This window comes from Athene noctua, chromosome 9, assembly GCF_965140245.1.
Source record: "Athene noctua chromosome 9, bAthNoc1.hap1.1, whole genome shotgun sequence".
Taxonomy (NCBI): domain Eukaryota; kingdom Metazoa; phylum Chordata; class Aves; order Strigiformes; family Strigidae; genus Athene; species Athene noctua.
The window spans coordinates 11,021,905-11,040,338 of NC_134045.1; the positions used below are offsets into that span (position 1 = coordinate 11,021,905).

At 37.6% G+C, this 18,434-nt stretch overlaps 2 long non-coding RNA genes across 2 annotated transcripts in view; one reads left to right on the forward strand and one right to left on the reverse strand.

Moving 5' to 3' along the window:
* The window catches only part of LOC141963792 (uncharacterized), a 121,194-nt gene that overhangs the window by 58,611 nt on the left and 44,149 nt on the right, over positions 1 to 18,434 (forward strand). The window lies entirely within an intron of this gene.
* LOC141963791 (uncharacterized) lies at positions 6,803 to 17,629 on the reverse strand. Its single transcript, XR_012634206.1, has 4 exons — positions 17,408 to 17,629; positions 14,667 to 14,795; positions 10,855 to 13,221; positions 6,803 to 7,788 (listed from the first exon to the last, which is right to left on the reverse strand). It is a non-coding gene; the product is annotated as an uncharacterized LOC141963791 (long non-coding RNA).

Sequence of the window (18,434 nt, forward strand, 5' to 3'; positions counted from 1 at the left end):
ACCTGGTAAGGGCATATCTTACTGGATGAGTGAGTACCTAGTAATAATAACAGCAGTAATAGAAATGACGGAGTGGAAACTCAGAGGTTAGATTTTCTGTCTGCTGTGGATGTTAAATACCTCACTTTATCTAGTCATGGTGTGCAGGGTGTTATCAGGGCAGAAAGTCAAAAATCCCTTGGAGGTTGTCAGATGGACCTGTATATTTGTATATGATAGTGAAATTAAGTCTTAAATCTCACTTTCTACTTCTGCTGCTAACATTGATTTCAAAGGCACACATAGCTCAGATAAAGAGTAAAGATGTAACTCTGCCTTCCCGTAGTCCCTGGGACATTGGCAAGAACCTACTCAAAGTAGTATAAACACATTTGAGATTTGCTGTCCCTGAGAAAAGGGATTGAGTCATTCGTGTAAAGGAAAAAGAGAAAGTGAAGAAAGGGATGCATATGAGGTTGTAAACTGGTGAAGCCTGGTGCCAGTGGATTTGAAAACTGTTGCTGAATAGGGCTCCCTCCCCTGCAACCTCCTCAGATTCTGACTTGGTTAACAGCATCAGTAGCAAGCCTAGTTTTGCAGGGTTCAAACACAGGCAAAACAGGTCATTGCACTGCAGTTAATTTACTGTCCCTTGTTAGTTTGCTGCTTTAGCAGTGGCCTGATTTGCCTGTTGCCTATGGCCAAACATTATCTATGGTGTTAGGATTTTTCTCTGTATGTGTGGTAGCAAAGCATTATAAAAATCTCTCTGGAAAGAATTTAAAAGAATATAAAGATAATTTTGGAATCCTCAAGCTAACAGAACTCCAGAATACTTGTATTCTTAGCAGTCCTGACACTGCAGGTGCTTCCCTGCCATTTTGTTTTCACCATTAGGCTGATTTGGTTTAAGTGCAGTTGTTCTTTCCGGGTAATTCAACATCATTCAGAATGGAAAATCACACTAACGGGGCGGGGAAGTGACTTACCTAGATTGATCCTATGCACTTCCAGTGTCTGTCTTACCAATGAATGCAAGTTCTTCTGGCCATTGTGCAAGTCTGAGTGACAGGAAAATGCTATCATTGCTGATGTTGTGGATGCTGTTTTCCTGATGTTGTTGTAGTCTAGCCTATCAAAATAATTAATCCTGAAAAATAGCATAGTGTCAGTGTTGGCTGGTGTCCTGAGAAAACAATTCAGACTGTCAAAGAAAAGTCTAGTCCATCCTCATATCCCATAGAACATAATTAAAAGTTGAAGCAGAGCCACCATAAGGAAAATAAGCACAAGTAGAATGAATTGAAGGGGGCAGCTGTTCAGGTGACTGACGGTACTCTCAGTCCTATCGTAGCTCTGCTTCCTGCAGAGTTAGAGATGTGCTTTGCACAACACTTACAATGGTTATGTATCTGAGATTTGATGAATTTTTTTTTCCTTCTTTTCAATTGCTAAGTGTCATTAAAAGGAATGAAAATGTATTAAACAGAAACATAATGTTGCTCTGTGAGATAAAAGGGGAGGGAGCTTATGCAGCTATGTCCGGAAGAGGGCAGAATGTAAGAAAGATCTTCATTGCTGGGGAGTGGGGAGGGAATAGATTAAGAAAGTATAACCTGGATCAGAGACTGAAGACTTTATATAGATACATGCAAAAAGTGAAGTGAGGTCTGTGTGGCTGGAACTTCACAAGCCATCTTCTGAGTTCTGCCCTTGGATAATGATGTTACACAGTTTCTATTTGGTGGAACAGGTTGAGCGTTGGATTGTTTTCTTCTTCTTTTCACAGGTATCCTGGTTGCCTCTCCTCTGATAGTTGACAGAAAGATTTTGACCGTTCCAGAGAGATCCCTCTAATTTTAAGATACTTATACCTCTTCATGGTGTAGTCAGGTGCCTTTGCAGCTGTCTTGTAACTTTTGGACAGCTGATAGATCTAAGGTGTTTCACTTGGTGGCAGGTAGTGACTCATAGAAGTTTTAAATCCTCTTTTTACATATCTATGTATTATTATCATTTGCAAGATGTCACTGGAGTGGTTGCTGTCCAAGCACACCATCTGTGCAGTACAGGTGGAACACAGTGTGCTCTGCTGTCTGTCATCTTGGCACTTGCTCCAGTGGAATAGAAAGTCAGTTCAAGGCTACAACTCTGCTATCATATAATGTAACCAAAGGCAGCAGAGGACTATCTAGCTATCTGAGAAATGTCTTTTCCTTTGGGAGAATAAATTTTCCATTAGAACTAAGTGTAAGTGTAGAATTAGACAAAAAGCAGAGCTTCATAGAAAATTAAAAAAAATTATTTTCAGAAATTTTTGAGACACTGTTGGCCGTCATAGTGAAGGACATATATATCAGTGAAGATAAATGGTGAATTATAATTCGGTGTCAAGGGTTCATAGACATTCTCTCATACTAGTTCATCTGCCATTAGATAGATTCTAAGATGATTTTCTGTTAAGTTAAATGGATCCATAAATACCTAAGCCATTTGGTTCTAGCTGCCTGCATAGTACCTTCAACTCATAAATGAAGAATGTGGAAGGTCAGTAATGTGACATTAAATGAGTGTGTCACAAACACAGTCAGTGTCTGACAGTAAGTAAGTGCCTCAATAAGAGAGATCACAATTAGTGAGAATGTGAATTTTTTTGCAACAGAGAACTGCCAGAGGACAGCTTCTTCTCTTTCTGTGGAATAACAGAGGTGGACTTCCCAAAGCATCTGGCTGATGTCTTCATCTCCTGAAAATACAGCCCTAAAAAGCTTTGGGCCAGATAAGTACAATTGTGTGTGTTTGTTGTTGAACTATCTGTAGCGTATGCCAAGTGCCAGGGAGTTTTAACTTATGGTTGCATTACAGGCACAAACGTCACTAAATAATACTAAGAGACTATCAGGGAATACTTGCCAGCTTATTGTAATGGTTAAAGAGTGGTTGTGTGATTTATAGTTTATAGGGTGTGGCTTACTGCTTCCCATTGGTCACCTTCACTGATTGCTCACTGCAGGCCTGTGGGAAGGTATGATCCATACAGGCAGCTAGAAGGAGGTTCTCCTAAAAAAAGAGTTCTGGACCAAGTTATCACTTCCTTTTCTTACCCTTTCGTTTTCATTCTTTCCAATAATCTCTATAAGTCTTGTAATGACAAATATTATTGAGAGAAAGTTTGATTCACCAAGCAATTTTTACTACTTTCTTTGGTCTGTACCCTTCATATAGATGAAAACAGTTGTACCTTCCACACTTGTTACTTGCCAAGCATTTGGTATTGATGCTTTTAACAATTCCACCAAAACCTTTTCTTTGCTGGATTCTCTTAATTTTATGTATAATCATACAGTAATATTCCAGCTTTCAAGAGTTAAGACTCAGAATTTAGTTCCGGGCAGTTCAGGACATAGTCTTAGCAGTTTTCATGGTTTGAGCCCAGAGGGCAACTGGCCACCAGACAGTCACTTGTTCACCCCTTCCCCCTGAGGGATGGGAAGGAGAAAATAAAGCAAAAGTCTCAAGAGATTGATGGAGATAATGATGACTCGACCATTATGGTCACAGGCAAAAGACAGACTCTTTAGGGGAAGAAAAAAACATCAATTTAATTCAAACACTAACAACACCACCACGAGAGTAGGACAATGAGAAGTATTACTGCATCTTAAAAAATGCCTTCCCCCCACCCCTCCCTTCTTCCTGGGCTCAGCTTTGATCCCAATATCTTCACCTTCTGTCCCCAGTAGCGCAGTGGGTTATGGTCAGTCTGCTGCTGCTTTCTCCTCAGGGGGAACACTCCTTGCACTCTTCTTCTGCTCCAGTGTGATTCCTCTCTCACAGGAGACAGTCCTCCATGAACTTTATCTGACATGAGTCCTTTCTCCAAGCTGCAACTCTTCTCAAGCTGCTCCAACGCGGGTCCCTCCAGCATGTCACAGTCCTCCCAGTGACAAACTGCTCCAGCACATGGGTTTCCCTCAGTCCCGGCCTTCTTTGGGCACAACCACTTGCTCCAGTGTGGGGTCCTCCACGGGCTGCAGGTCGGCATCTGCTCCGCTGGTGACCTCCATGGGTGGGGGGCAGCCCTGCCATCTCACCACGGGATACAAGGGAGTCTTTGCTCCAGCACACCTCCCCCCTTCTCCTTTCTTCCACTGACCTCAGTGTTCACACAAGTGTTCTCCTCACAACTCCAACTCCTCCTCCCAGATTCCCCTTCTTAAATACGTTATCACAGAGGTGCAACTACTTGGCTCAGCCTTGGCTAGAGGCAGGTCTGATGTGGAGCCGCATGAGCTTTGAGAAGCTTCTCACAGGGGCCACCTCTGTAGCTCCCTCCTCCACTACCAAAAGCCCCACCACACACACAAACCCAAACAGCAGTAAAAGGAGACCTCGGTCTCCAGTGCTGCATGTTGTCTATTCACTGTTTAAAATTGTAGTAGAATTAAATATCCCCATATTCTGGAAAAGCTCATTAAGTTACTCCTCTAGATTATTAATTCTTTGTCTCTCCCATTTTGTGACTATCCATGTAATACTACTTTTCCACAAACAGTGACAGCTTTTATATGTTCAGGACTATTACCCATTAACTCAATCCTTCCCTTATTTTCTTAGATACATCTTCTAGCTCAAAAGTTAGTGTAGTAGATCCTGCTGGAGGATCTGTAGTGTTACCAGGTAAATATATCAGCAGTTTGGAGGTACTAGATTATCAGGGTCCTTGTGTGATATATTTGTGTGCATCTGCTTCATTCTTTGTGCTTTTTAGCACAGCTGGAGTTAGTCACTGGACTATATAATCCTTTAGTCTAAATCAGCGTGGACATTGTATGTTCTTACACCCTTAATATGCTCCTCAAACAAATATGCTAGAAACAAGTGTTGAAAATAATAAAATACACAGCATCCATCTTGAAAGACTTCATCATAAAAGAGCAGATGTAGCAGTTTAGAACCTAGACCCTGAGGGCAATGAGCCTTATGTCAATGACAAACTCATTTTGCCCCACCATGTCCCCTTGAGTCCCTTTTTGATGTTTCTTGCCCATAAGCTTGTCAGTAGCAGTTGGTGTCTGACCAGCTGTCTGGGTGCTGCTGTTGACCTGTTACTTTTTATCTGGGCTGTGTCTGTGATTCTTTCTTGTATTCTCTGTTGGCCTGAAGCTTCTGGGCAATAGGGCCTTGTAATGCTATCTTTATGATTTTTATTGAGATCAACTTTTAAATGTGTGTCTACAGCCCCTCACTGGATCCTTTCTTCCCAATTTAGTCAAATGTGGGGGTTTTGTTTGTTTTTAAGGTCAGTCAGTCAGTTTTAAGTCAGGTAAACTTCTACAGCCTGTCTTAGAAAATATTCTATTTTCATGTTTCAGTATTTAGCTTTTGCAGTTCTAGTAAGCGTGGTCATTTCATATGATACTTCTGTTCTTTCCTGTTCTAGACATAGAGTAAAAAAAATTGTTACATATGTTATTACAAAGATGCTTCCCTAGAAACCACAGGTGTTAGAGCAACATATGTGGCTATCTGGAATTTAAGTAGCTTGATTACTGTTAGCGGGAAAGATGTAGCACTAGTGTACATGGGCTGTCGAGGATGGGTGCAGAGCTCCAGTGACGTCATGCAACCATCCTTATCAGTGCTAACATGTTTTCATTGCTATCTATATCTGAAGTAAAACTAACTCAGATATAGTTTGTTGCTGCCATTGCAGTTACAACACTGAACAAAACCAATTCTTTCTCCCTTACAGCTCTCACAGTTACTGATGTCGCACTTGTTAATACCGCAGACCTAATTCTTTTGCAGCTTAGATGGTGAAATCTCTGTGGTTTGGTATAGCTACTTCTGATTACGGTTTTGTTTTGTATATTGTCCAGGAATCTTTCAGGTTATGTTGATTTTGATATTGAGAATATTTTTGATAATTTAGGTAGTTTAAGTAAAACAGGGATTTTTTTTAAAAAAAAATTCCCCTCTGTTCCAGGCCTGCCTTATTTTTGCTTTATCTTTTCTCATTTTGTGCATCATGTTTCTGAACTGTATCTTACTGGTTTTATAAATGCTTAATTTCTGGTCAGGAATGATCTGCCCTATATCCTTATAGTATGATATAGTAGGGTTTATTTTCATACCTATGATAACTAGGTTAAGGGAGAATGAAGTCTGACAGTTAAAAACTGGGGCCAGTAAAACATTTTGGAACAAACTGAGACCTACTGTAAGTCAGCCAGTATTGACTAACCTGGGATGAAATCCTGCTTGGTCAGGCTGTATCTGAATTTAGCTGTCACTCCTTTCTAAAAACATACTCGTTATAGCTTTTGTAATTGCTTAGTTGTTGACTGGGGAGTCTTAGAGACTTTGGAAAGACCTCATGCTGGCTTTGAGTTTACTGTATTTCTACCTTCGTATTTCCTCCAGTGGAATGGAGAGTATTACCAGGCTTGCCAAATTATTTTTTTTAATGTAATAGTCTTTCTAGAATAAGATTTACTTGAATTTTTTCAAAAATTTCTGCAGTTTTTGAGATGATTCATTTGATAGACTCTCCTTTTTCTTAGGCAGATATATGTGTTTGTAGTGTAGTCTTTTCCTAAGGTGTGCTGTTTTCATGGTTTTCGTAAAAAGACAAATGTGCTAGAATGAATGAATGAATACTCGCTTTCATGGATGCCCAGTGGCTGAGGCTGTTTTCTAAAGAAAACTGAGAAGTCTAATAACAAGTTTAAGCTGTGTTGCCGTCTTTTTTTTTTTTTTCCACATGCTAAACTTTTTCCAAGGCTAGGATATGTTTGTGTGTGAGGACCTGTTTCAACATTTATCACAAGCAAACCACTCCGCTATTCCAAACATGATATATTTCACTTTAGTACTGCTGACTTCAGCTTACTAATTGCCTGACAGCATTTTCTTTGTTAAGCTTTAACTGTGATCATCACACTTTTGTTGTACTGACAGTAGAAATATTCAGTAACAGACGACCTAAATACATCATAAGCACAACTGTACTAATCTTTCATAATGGGTGTGCTTTTGGAATTATATGGAACACGTGCATATAATCATTGTCAGGAGCTACATGCATTCAAGTCTCCAAAAGCATCAACTGAAAGCATTATCTGACAAAGCATTCTGATTCTCAATGTGCATGACTTACAACAACAAAAAAACAAAACTAAAACAAAAAAAAACCCCCAAACCCCCAAAACAAACAAAAAAAGCCCAGACCCATAAAGATGCAGGTTTTTATTTTATAGCCAATTGAAGCTGCTTATTAAATCAGAATCAGCAGGATGGACATATCATCACCTGCATACAGTCTGGATCAAACTAGTCAGTTCCTTTTGTGATGATATGAGCCCACAGAAATCCACAAGCACTCTTTCTGCTGAATTGACTAATGTTTCTTGTTTTTTAGAAAAAAGACAAACTGCATACATCATGTATGCTTGAAGAGATAGTGTCCGGAGAGATCTAATTTTGCACAAAAAAGAATTCTGTAGCTTTGGTTGAACAAAGACTGATTTGCTGCCGCTATCGTTTTCTAACTGTTTGAAAGAGAAGGTTCAGGCTCCTAGCATGTAAGCAAAGGTGTTGGAACTCAAAATCCTGTGCTACATGTCTGCTTCTACCACCAGCTTTGTTTGAACTCACTTGGCAAGTCTTTGTTTCTTCATGTTTTAAACTCAGCTAATAAAACTTCATTTGTGAAGGCTGCCATAAACTTCTGTACATCAATGAGAAAGCCTACATTATGAACCATGATGCAATACTGGAGTTTTGGAGTCCCGTAACAGTTGTGTTCTGTAAGAGCACATAGCAGTGAAGAAGTTAGTCAGACCTTCCTGGCGGAGCAGGTTAGCTCACCTGCTGCTCTGCACTCTGGTGCCTACACAGCTGCTAAGCAAACATCTGTGAAGGAGTGAAAGGCATCTCTGTGATTCTCTGTATTCAGCAGCTCTAGTCCTTCATCAAAGGACCCAAGAGTGTCAGAACAAGATATAAAAACTTCAAATATTTTCAATACACATTAATTCATTAATTTCTCTTACTGACAGTAAGACGGCTAGAAGTCTTTCAAGTAGCATCTCAAGTTGGATTACATAAGCAACGCTCATTACATATCAGGGCTTTTAAAATGTTGTGGCACTTGTCATATTCAGGCATTCAGACAGGGATTTTCAGAAGCACCACTGTGAGTTAGGATTTGCCGTTAAATTAGTCAATTTTTAATATCTCGTTCAGTTAGCTTACAGTGTCATCCTTGTATATGTCTTAATAGTCTCTCAGAAATAGATATGCTCAAGGTAAGATCTGTTAACTCTTGCTGTTTACTAAAAATATTTCCAAAGGAAGCACCTCTGTGCTCACAGGTGTACTGTGTATACTAAGGGTAAAAAGGCTTTGGAGAGGATTCTTTTCTGAAATACTAGAGGAGCCACAAAGTGAACACCTTCCCCTGCCCTTTTTTTTTTTTTTTTTTTTTTTTAACTGTAGTTTGGTGCCAACAGAGTGGCTAGAAATAGTAACTCAGTCCTGTGGTGACAGTTTTTCCTAGAATCTTTATTTTTATAAGGCCCCAACAACATTTTACATATAATATTCAGTGTGGTGTGTGATAAAGACTTCTAACATCAGACAGTGAGTTTCATCTAAATGAGTACTAAAGGAACAAAGGAAAAATAAGAAGGTTCATTAAAGCTCACAGAAATGAGCAGACTGAAATTCATCAGCTCACAGTCAAAAATGAGCAGACTGAAATTCAAGAAATGGGATGAATTTGCAATAAGGTAAATAGTTTTTCATATATGGCATCATAATATTTATATCTACAAATTGAAACTACTTTTAAAGTGAAGATGTTTAGAACCCTTATACAAAAATGAGAGCTACGTTTGCATTGTAATGGACGCAAAATAAGCAATGATTCTCAGTAAGTTACCTGTTTTCTCTTTAGATACACATTTACACTTTTGATCTGCCTGTAGGTATCTTATTTGCTGTCAGTTTATTAGCTGAACTGATGAATGACATTTCTTTTTATAAGCATTTATGCATGTAACAACTCTAGTTGTGGATTTGTGCACACATTTCCTTCTACAGTCATCCTTGAGAATAATTCTTTGCAAGTGAATGCGGCTGCGTCTCTAAATCAGTTATATTCTGAAATAAAGTAGCTATAGATTTGAAAAGTCATGATATTCCAGACTGATTTGAAAGACAAATCAGAGGCTGCTTAGGTTGAGATTTTTAAATTTCTGTTGTGTTTCTAGTTGATTCTTAACATTTTATTTCATATATGCAATATTTTAATTGATTGAATTCTAACTACAGTTATGTGAAGAATTAGGAATGATTACATTTGGGTTTGTAGGTAGTATCATTCACTTTTGCTGTTTATGGGCAGAAAATACACAGGTGTGAATGTTTGCAGAGTTAATACCAAATTCATGGAAGAGAAAAAAAGAGTCTCTACATTTATGTTGGTGCAGAGGAAAAGAATAGTAATTTACCTTAATATTTTTGAAAGATTTGTTATCAAGTGATACTTCTGACTGTCAGTTAATTTAAAATGCTGGTACGTTTTTTACTATTTGTAATTTACAGTGATTACTTTTCTTAGTTGATATCCAAAGGAAAGCTTTCTTCTGTTTTTTATATGCACTAATCATTTCATAAGAAAATGAATAATGAATTAATTTTAAAAATAGGACCAGCAGTAAATTTTTGAAATTTACAGCTAGGCGACTTCACACTGAAATGGAAGTTTGTGGTGATTTTTGTGCAGTACATCATTATGGCATTGCTCCTCTTGCTAAGCTTACAGGGCATATTTCAGTCTGTATGACTTTGAAGTATGTGTTCTCTTAAGGCTTAACAATGTCAAGCTTCATAACACAAGAGCTAGTTTGCTTACTTCCTACTTTAAATTGCTCGTAATTTGAAACATGCAAACATTTCCACTTTATCAAGCAAGACTACTAAACATATTATTGCTGCAACCTGCATGTTTTATAGCCTCTGTATATTTAGAAAGCTGTGCTTTATTAAAATAAACTGTAAAGAGGCTTAACTCATTATGGAATCTGCTCGTGTCTAAAATGAAATATCTTCAATTTATTATAGGGATTTAGGAACCTTTGAAGAAAGGATATAATAGTGTTGCTGCAGAAATAGGATGTTAACTATTTTTTTGGGCCTCCGATGTTTGTAGCTGGATGTACAATTTATCATGGGATAGATCCATCTACAGTTAGCCTGAAAAATCATTATTATGTTTCGTGAGATCTTCAAAGCTTCAAATGTTTTCATTCTGCGTTTGAGCAGAAATCCTTTAAAATATTTTCACAAAATAGGTTTCTATAATATCACTTAATTTTAAATTTAAGTATTAGGTAGAATGCTCACTTTTCACTTTCATTATTTTATCTCCCTGATAAGAGAGTCCATCCTGTAAGCAATGAATAAAATGTGGAACTCTTGACTCCACAAAATGTGCAACTTTTGCAAAGACATATTTGATTGAATATGCAGGTAGATTCTAGTTCTCCCTTTAAACAGATAAATGATACTTTAGCTGTTGACTTGTTGACATTCATATTTTGTGAAAATTAAATTGTTTATTCACTTTTGGGCCCAAGACAGCTATTGATTAGAGAGGATGATTCCAAAGGGGAGAAATGCTTTTCTTTTTCACAAGGCTAATTCATGGTCTTTATGTTGTCTCCTTAGATGTTGCTCCGCTTTTAACATCTGAATGAATACAATTTCCAAAGTTATTAATTATTTAAGCTTTTGCAGGACTGAACTTTGATCGTGCAAGGAAGAGTACATAGAGGTGAAATATTTCTAGCCACTACTGCAACTTACCGATATAAGGGCAGGGATAATAAGCTACCTGTGACAGGAATTATCTTTTGTTTTTCCTGAAAAAGGCCTCCTGAGTGTCATATAAGCTGTAGTATTCAATGATCTGAAATAATGAAACAATTCTGAATGCTGTAATAGAGCTGTGAGGCAACGTACTGTAATTTGTAACAGATAAGGACCTTTGCAAGATAAAGTTAGATACTACTTATGTGTATTTCTGACAGTCTGGAGATTCAGTCTATGTACAGTTTGTGAATTCTGGTTGAGATCCCATAATTCACAAAGATTAGGACATTGTCACAATGGTGTATGTGCTCTGTATGTCAGTGATGTTTTTCAGGGCTGTTTCTATGCCAAGCATAAAATATTGTTGCTGAATTTTGATAGCTCTTGGTCATGTAGGAACGTCTTAAAATATCCCATTTAAAAAAAAAAAAAAAGCTTTCTTTTCCTTCACAATAGGAAACTTTATTTTACCAACCAGAAAATTTTCAACAGGAGAAAAAATAGCTCAGGTCTTAATGCTTTGCCAAATCCTCAAAACTGTTGAGTTTAAGTAGGAGCAGAATTGAAAGGACTTACAAAGGTGTAGTGAGTTATGAAAGGAACTGGAGCACATCCTTCCATCAGGAATGTTTTCCCTATTCTTTAGCCTTCTGTTGCAGCTGATGGTATAGAAGCAAGAGCACTTGTGAGATTCTGAGGCTGTGTACGTATGTGCTATTTTGTTTAGATCAACATATTTTTTGTGCTAGCCAGGGTAAAAAAAGTGACTGGCTTTCAGAATTGCTGCAAAATGCCTGGTTGTTTTAAATACTGTATGTCCTAGCAGATATAAATTGTAAATCCAGTGTGCTGACAAAGTCGAAGCTCTGGAAAAGGGGTGGGGATAAAAAAGAGCCCTGTTTTGCTCTCATGTGTCTATGGCAGCTGGACAGCCCCATCCTGCCTGTGAAGAAATGGAAAGCCTGTTGCAAGAAAAGCTTTGTCCAGAGCCAAAGCTGCTGCACAGTCATACCGAAGAAGGTTTAAATCTACATGAGTGCTGTGTGAAAGAACGTAAGCAGCAGCCTAGCAATATGACAAGACCTAACAAAGGGGAAGAAACTTCATTTAAGACAAAATCATTGTCTTAAATGAAATTGTATAAGGGTGGCAATTTTAGAGACTGGAAAGAAGTGGATAGTTCTTCCTCCACTAGTCTTTTACTTGGTACAAAATGGAATAGCTGTGAGGAATAGAGATAGCATTAGATGTGTTGAAAAGGAGTGTATGAAATGTGTAGCTGATACTTGGATTTGCTGCTCTTAACCTTTTACTCACACACTTCACATAAATAGACCAGAAAGGCTAATCATGTACCAAGAAAGTCGGGTAAAGTATATTCACAAACAGGTTTGAAGTAGTGTTTATTAGTGAAATACACACATTTTCATGAGATTCTTGGCTATTGTTTTAAACTGGGTATTTCCGATTTGCTTTTCAACCACACAATTCTCATTCCTTGTTAATGTTGGACAAATCTCAGTAAATTAAACATCCTGAAGATAAGGAAGCTGCAGGTGTGAGTCCATTTTCTAGCGGGCATACTACAACATTCACCTGTACAGCTACCAGTAATTGACTTATATGATTGTTACAGTCCTGTTTTAAACCACTCTTATCTGCAATTTTTAGGGCAGTTTTAGCAGTAACCTGCATTTCTACAACTTTGTTGCCAATAGCTTTTTCATGATTAAGCAATACCTTTAAAGCAGATACCAAAACTGCAGTTGAGAACATGCTACACGTTGTTCATTTTCAGGTGTGCTTTTCCTCTCCCTTAAACTATTGGAAGCATCAGCAAATCAAATTAAAGGAAGGTGAAAACTGTTATAAGACCATTTAGGCCACCTTCAAAGAAGATGCTGACAAAATGTCTAACATTTGTTCTTATGCATTCATGTCCAATTTAAGTGAGCTTCAGTGAACCACACATTCAAGAAGACATGGAGATATGCTTTTAAATTTTTCTAAAATTTTTTTTTTTTTGGTTTATTCAGTGAGTTTAAGAATCTAGGACAAAATCTCCAGAGGTATTGCTGAAACTGCTATGCTTCAAATTCAGGTACCTTGTTCCATAAGCAAAATCTACAATGCTGAATTAAACAGAGAGAATAAAGTGCCTTATTCTTACTCCATCTACAGCTGTGACCAAACTGAGACACTGCATCCCAAACAAGTAGCATGAGCACCTGAATCCATAATTCTTCTTTTCCAGATGAATCACTGGGCTGGAGAATGCTGTTTGTCATTTAATCCATTCTCTATTCCTGTGAATCATCCTCCTCTCCACTGGCTCAGTGTACCTTCTTAGGTCTTCACAGCCTGTGGGTACATGATTAGTAAACTCTTGGAAGACAAAAAACTTCTTTGGATTCTCTCAGATTAAGATTTGAGCATGTGTTCATTATCCTATGGAATAAAAAGGGAGATGTCTTCCTCTTTGATCACACCTTTCTCCTGTGGATATACATTGGACATGTTCTGATAACACCTACCAGACTGATGTGCTTTGGAAGCATTGGTTCTTAGGGGGCATAAGAAGACATCTGCTGCCTTGTTGATCATGTCATTTTAAACTGCTAGATAATTTCAAACTGCTTCCTTCTGCTGGTGAAAAGGCTGTATTCAGCAAGTGCAAAACAGACTATTAAGCACTTGGTAAACTTTATTAAGTGACATATAAGCAATTACAGACTTCTGGCATCTGTGCGGTCAGGAAGAAGTTTGAAGGATTGCTCTTGCGGGTGTAGAAGTTTAAAAAATCCTCTTAATCTCATTTTAGATGCTTAAATCCTTCTGCAGACCTGAACATTAGCCTCTCAAGTATATGAAATTCCGGTGCTTAAAAAAAGTACTCTGTAGATTATATTTTGTATTGTAGTTTATACTTGAACATATCCTAGTTCAGTTATCCACCAGAATTATTTTTAAAGCACCACTTTGTTGTGCTTTGAAGTGGCGATAAAGCCTTTTTTGACACTGTAGCTAAGAGGCATAATTGAGAAGTTATTCCAACTGAAATATACATGTAATGTTTCTTTCTTTTGTACTTGTTGCTCTTCGATAGCTGTTTTAATGAATGTCATATGCTAAGCAGTTAATTCTATAGTAATCTACACACTTTTGTCATAAATCAGCCAAAGTTCTGTACTGCTTTTTTTCTCCTCTGTTCTCAAACACTTACTACAATTTTCCTACTATTTTTCTTACAATACACAATGGGGTGCGCAACCTGAATTTTGGGCTTAATTTTGCAAAGGTAATTAAATAATTTCCATTAATTTAAAGAGGATCTTATACTTTCAGTGAATATCTGCCATCTAATCTGGAGCCCAGCAGCAGCTGCACTCTGCAATGTTTGTATGACACAGGTTCTCAAGCACTGCAGGTTTCAGCCTAGCTTCACCCCGTGTGTCACCATAATTGGGAAGGAATTGATTCAGGCCCTGCAAGGATTGCAGTTCTCATTCTGTCTGGAAAAGGCAGCCTGGTTGGAGTGATACTGGTCTAGCAAGAGGAAACTTTGGTAAAAGTGTTCTCCAAAACATGGAGCACCTGAGAGGTCACAGTGCTTGTCATGTGATGTGAGCAGTTCTGGAAAGATGTTCTAAACCTTCTGTAGAATAAAAAGAGCTTGGTTCATGGTGCTAAGGAAGTTTGGGTCAGTAGAAGAGGGAGTAAGTGACCATTGTTACACTTAGGGGAAAGAACTAGCCTTTTCTGTCCCTCTAGCCCCCACAGTATCACCTCCAACTCCAGATCCTTACCTGTAGCTGTCTCCATTTCCTTTCCTTTTTCTTGCCCTCCATTGGTTAATGCTGCATGCAATATCAGATTAATTTTTCCTCCAATAGATATCTTGCCAAATTAGGGATGACTCAATATGCATTTATGATCTGCAAGAGATAATGTGTTCTCAATATTTTCTAGTACACCTGAATGTGGTCATCCATACTTCAATTGTGTGGTTTTGTTTGTTCAGCTCCTCTTGTTTAACTATTAGTTTTCTGTTCACATGCATACTTTTATCAGTTTTCACATATGCTTCAGTTTTTGAGACCATGGTCATGAAGGGGTCAGAGAGGTGATTACAAGTTGTAAAATGACCTTACCAGTAACTCTTTAAGCATAAGTAATGTTCTGAAATTGCCTAAAGCAAAAACTGCCAATTCAGAGCTGATTGTAATGAATCAGGTTCTTCTATAAGAAATAATGTGATCAATTTCTCATTTCACTGAATAAATAAGCTGGAAGATAGGGAACTGTCTATGACCCTCTGTTAACCTTTTCCCTCCTTATTCATATCAAACCTATGACATGCATGTAAGAAATCTCTGGTTCAATTTTAGCTAATTATTTGTTAGACGTGAAGGCTCTGTGAAGTGTTACTGATTGTACAAGTACCCAGGGACCTTATGACATCTAATGAAAATAATCCCAAAGAAGCTACTCAGGCCTGTATGCTTTTTGTCTGGCTATCATTATAACTAGAAATACTCTTATTTCTAGGCAGCAAAACCTGTGTGTCTGTCAATGCTGCTTTTCTCAGATGCAAGATACTGTTAGTATTTATTATACCTCAATTATTGTTGCAATGAGGGCATCAGAGAAAAAAAATTGGGGTATGCATTGGAATAAATACTGAATTTGTGCATATACTTCATTAATACTTAGCAATTTAGCATCTGAGGTTCTTTTTATGTAAAAAATAATTTTAGTTAATTGGATGGTTTTGTGGCTAGCTAGAAAAAGCCACAATGGTATGCTAGCATGTGTTGAATACAATTCATTTCACTTGAGATGTTTGATACGATTTATTGCTATTTTTTAAAGTCAACCTGATTTGCAGTGCAGTTCAGATCAGAACTGCAAATGAAGTGGTTGTGGAACAGTAAGGGCAACATTTTCAAAAATGCAGAACAGATTTAGAAATATAGGCATTTGTATAGAAATACAGAAATCAGTAGCTCAGGTACTGTGCTGCCCATGGGCATAGGGTTTTCAGAACTGGGACTAATGTCACCAATCTTAGTGTACAGGATTTCTGCACCGTATTCCATGCACAAGCAACAATTTTTCATCAAAATATCCTAAGAAATTCCTGATACCCATCTTGCAAGTGGGAAACAGAAACCTGGTGAGGTTAAACATATTGCTGCAGGTTACATCAGAGATACGTGAATGCTGGGAACCTTCTGACTTTAAAATATAAGACCATCATCTCCCTAGCTCAATGAACAAAATACACCTCAGGGATTGAGCAATGTTCATATCATAAAATAACTTTCAAGTTGTATTACTTCTGCCTAAAGAAGGCCCTAGAGACTCTATCTACCCAAGAAGCACATAATGGGAAGAAGGAAATCATCAAGGAAGTGGAGAATGAGAATAGAAAGTCTGAATAAAAAAAAAACAGGACTGAATTTTTGATGTTTAAAGCTGTAGAGCTATTGAATAATCAAAAAGTGTATTGTTTTTAAAGGACAGTAGAAGAATCGAAACTGGATCAATGTATTAAGATCTCACAGGAAAAAAAAATAGACTAACCCCAGAGATGAGAGATCTCTGCTTTCTGATGGAATAACTACCAGAAAAAAAGAATTTAAAATTAGTTGGTAAAACATGAACTGTTTTATTAACTATTTACAAATTTCTGTCTTTCTAGAAATCCAACGTGTATTATAAAATGTGATGATGATATGATACAACTTTTACCATAGTTATTACTAAAACTACCATTGATCTATTTTTAGAACTCTTAATGAACAACAGTATCTTTACATTAAACTGAATTTAAAATGGATGTGACTCTCATGGAATTTACATTTTCTGTGTTGAGTCTAGATGATAATTTTGTCCATAGTTGATTGTTTGATTTATCAAAAACATGCATCCACTAATTTATTCAATCTATAAAAATTAAAAGCAAAGTGATGATGACTTTCAGATGCAAATTCATTGGATGAACAAAGGAAATGACATGACAATTACTAGCCAATAGTATCTCCAAATTCTATGAATTTTTAATATTAACCAAGAATGAGAATAAATTACACATTAGGAAAATAATTGGGAAGAACAGGTTAGAAATAGGGTGTAAATGTTTTAGTCTCTCATTATTTATTTTTTTTAATAATAAAATCAATAAGCAAATCCATGGTAAACAGGACAAAGTAAAGGGTTTCAGGTTGGAATTTCAAATTCCTCTTCAATGTCCTGTTCAAGTGAAAATGTCAGAGTTCAAGGATTGACAATTAAAACTCCCCTGGTAAAGATAGTGTTTTCATTTGAGATAGGATGTCTGCTGCTATCACATGGGTGGCCACAGGTCTTCCAAGCAGTAGAATAATAATCTAGTAGGAAAGTACCCTTGTTACATTCTGTCATGGAAAAGACTTAATAGTATCTCCTCCCCCTTCACAATAATTAAAATTTGTGACTGTGTCTGGGCACAGAGATCTGAGTTCTCAAGACTATTATCTCTCCAACCTTTCTGTGTGATACTTACCTACATATGCTGACAGTCTGCCCTCTCTACAGCGTTTTTCTGCTTTCCTGTTCCTGTTTTTCTCACATCCTTCTTATTCCACAGCACCAAATAAGGGGCATCATGCCAGCAAGAGAATTGATTCCCCCTTCCTTATGTCCTTTCATATCTGTTGAACATGATACATCCTGAAAGAGGCTGAAGGATGAATTTGACTGCAGTCACTCTCTCAGGCCAGCAGATGCAAACTTCTGAAGGGAGTGGGGGGGGGGGGGGGGGGGGGGGGAGTTGAACATTGTCTACAGAAAGCTCTTTGGAGTCTTATGTATATGAAGGGCTTAAATATGTCTAATTATATTGCTGTCTGTGAAGCAGAGTGAAAGTGAAGTGAACCCTCTTAAGTAAGCTCAATGCTACTACAGCATGTATTTTCAAAAGAAACTGGCAACAGTGATAGTAGGAATCTTTAGAGGTAACATCATAGATGATGCCCCTAATGCATGGAGTGATAGACTGTGTTTGATTCCAACTTTTCCCTAATTTTACACAGGTGTAAATAACTTGAAGCCTTGAGGCAGTGGAGATTCAGGCCAATGAAATTATACCCTTGAAGGAATTTTTATAGCTTAGCTAAGAAGCCCTCAGTACATGGGTTTATCAAAAAAGTGGTGGCAGACTTCTGGCTGCACCCAACGCCACCAGGCACAGTTAAAATGAAGTTAGTGAGAAGACAAATGAAGGCTGCTCTCTTTTCAGCTAAGTCCGTCCATGGTCTTCCTTGACCCTGGGGCTAGTGATTGCTGACTAGAATCTCAATGGCTATTTTCTAGTGACAATTTCAGTGTCTGAGCTCATTAATCAATTTCTATTCAGCAGAATCAGTTTGTGGAAAACTTGCAAAGGTTACTTAATCCAGAGGGAACATGTACTGTTAGACAGAAGAATTTTCAGCCCACAGTATTAAAACAAAATTTCCCAAATCTCTGTCTTGTATCACATTTTCCATGACCTTATCAATTACTGATAGAAAAGAACAAATCAAGCCTTT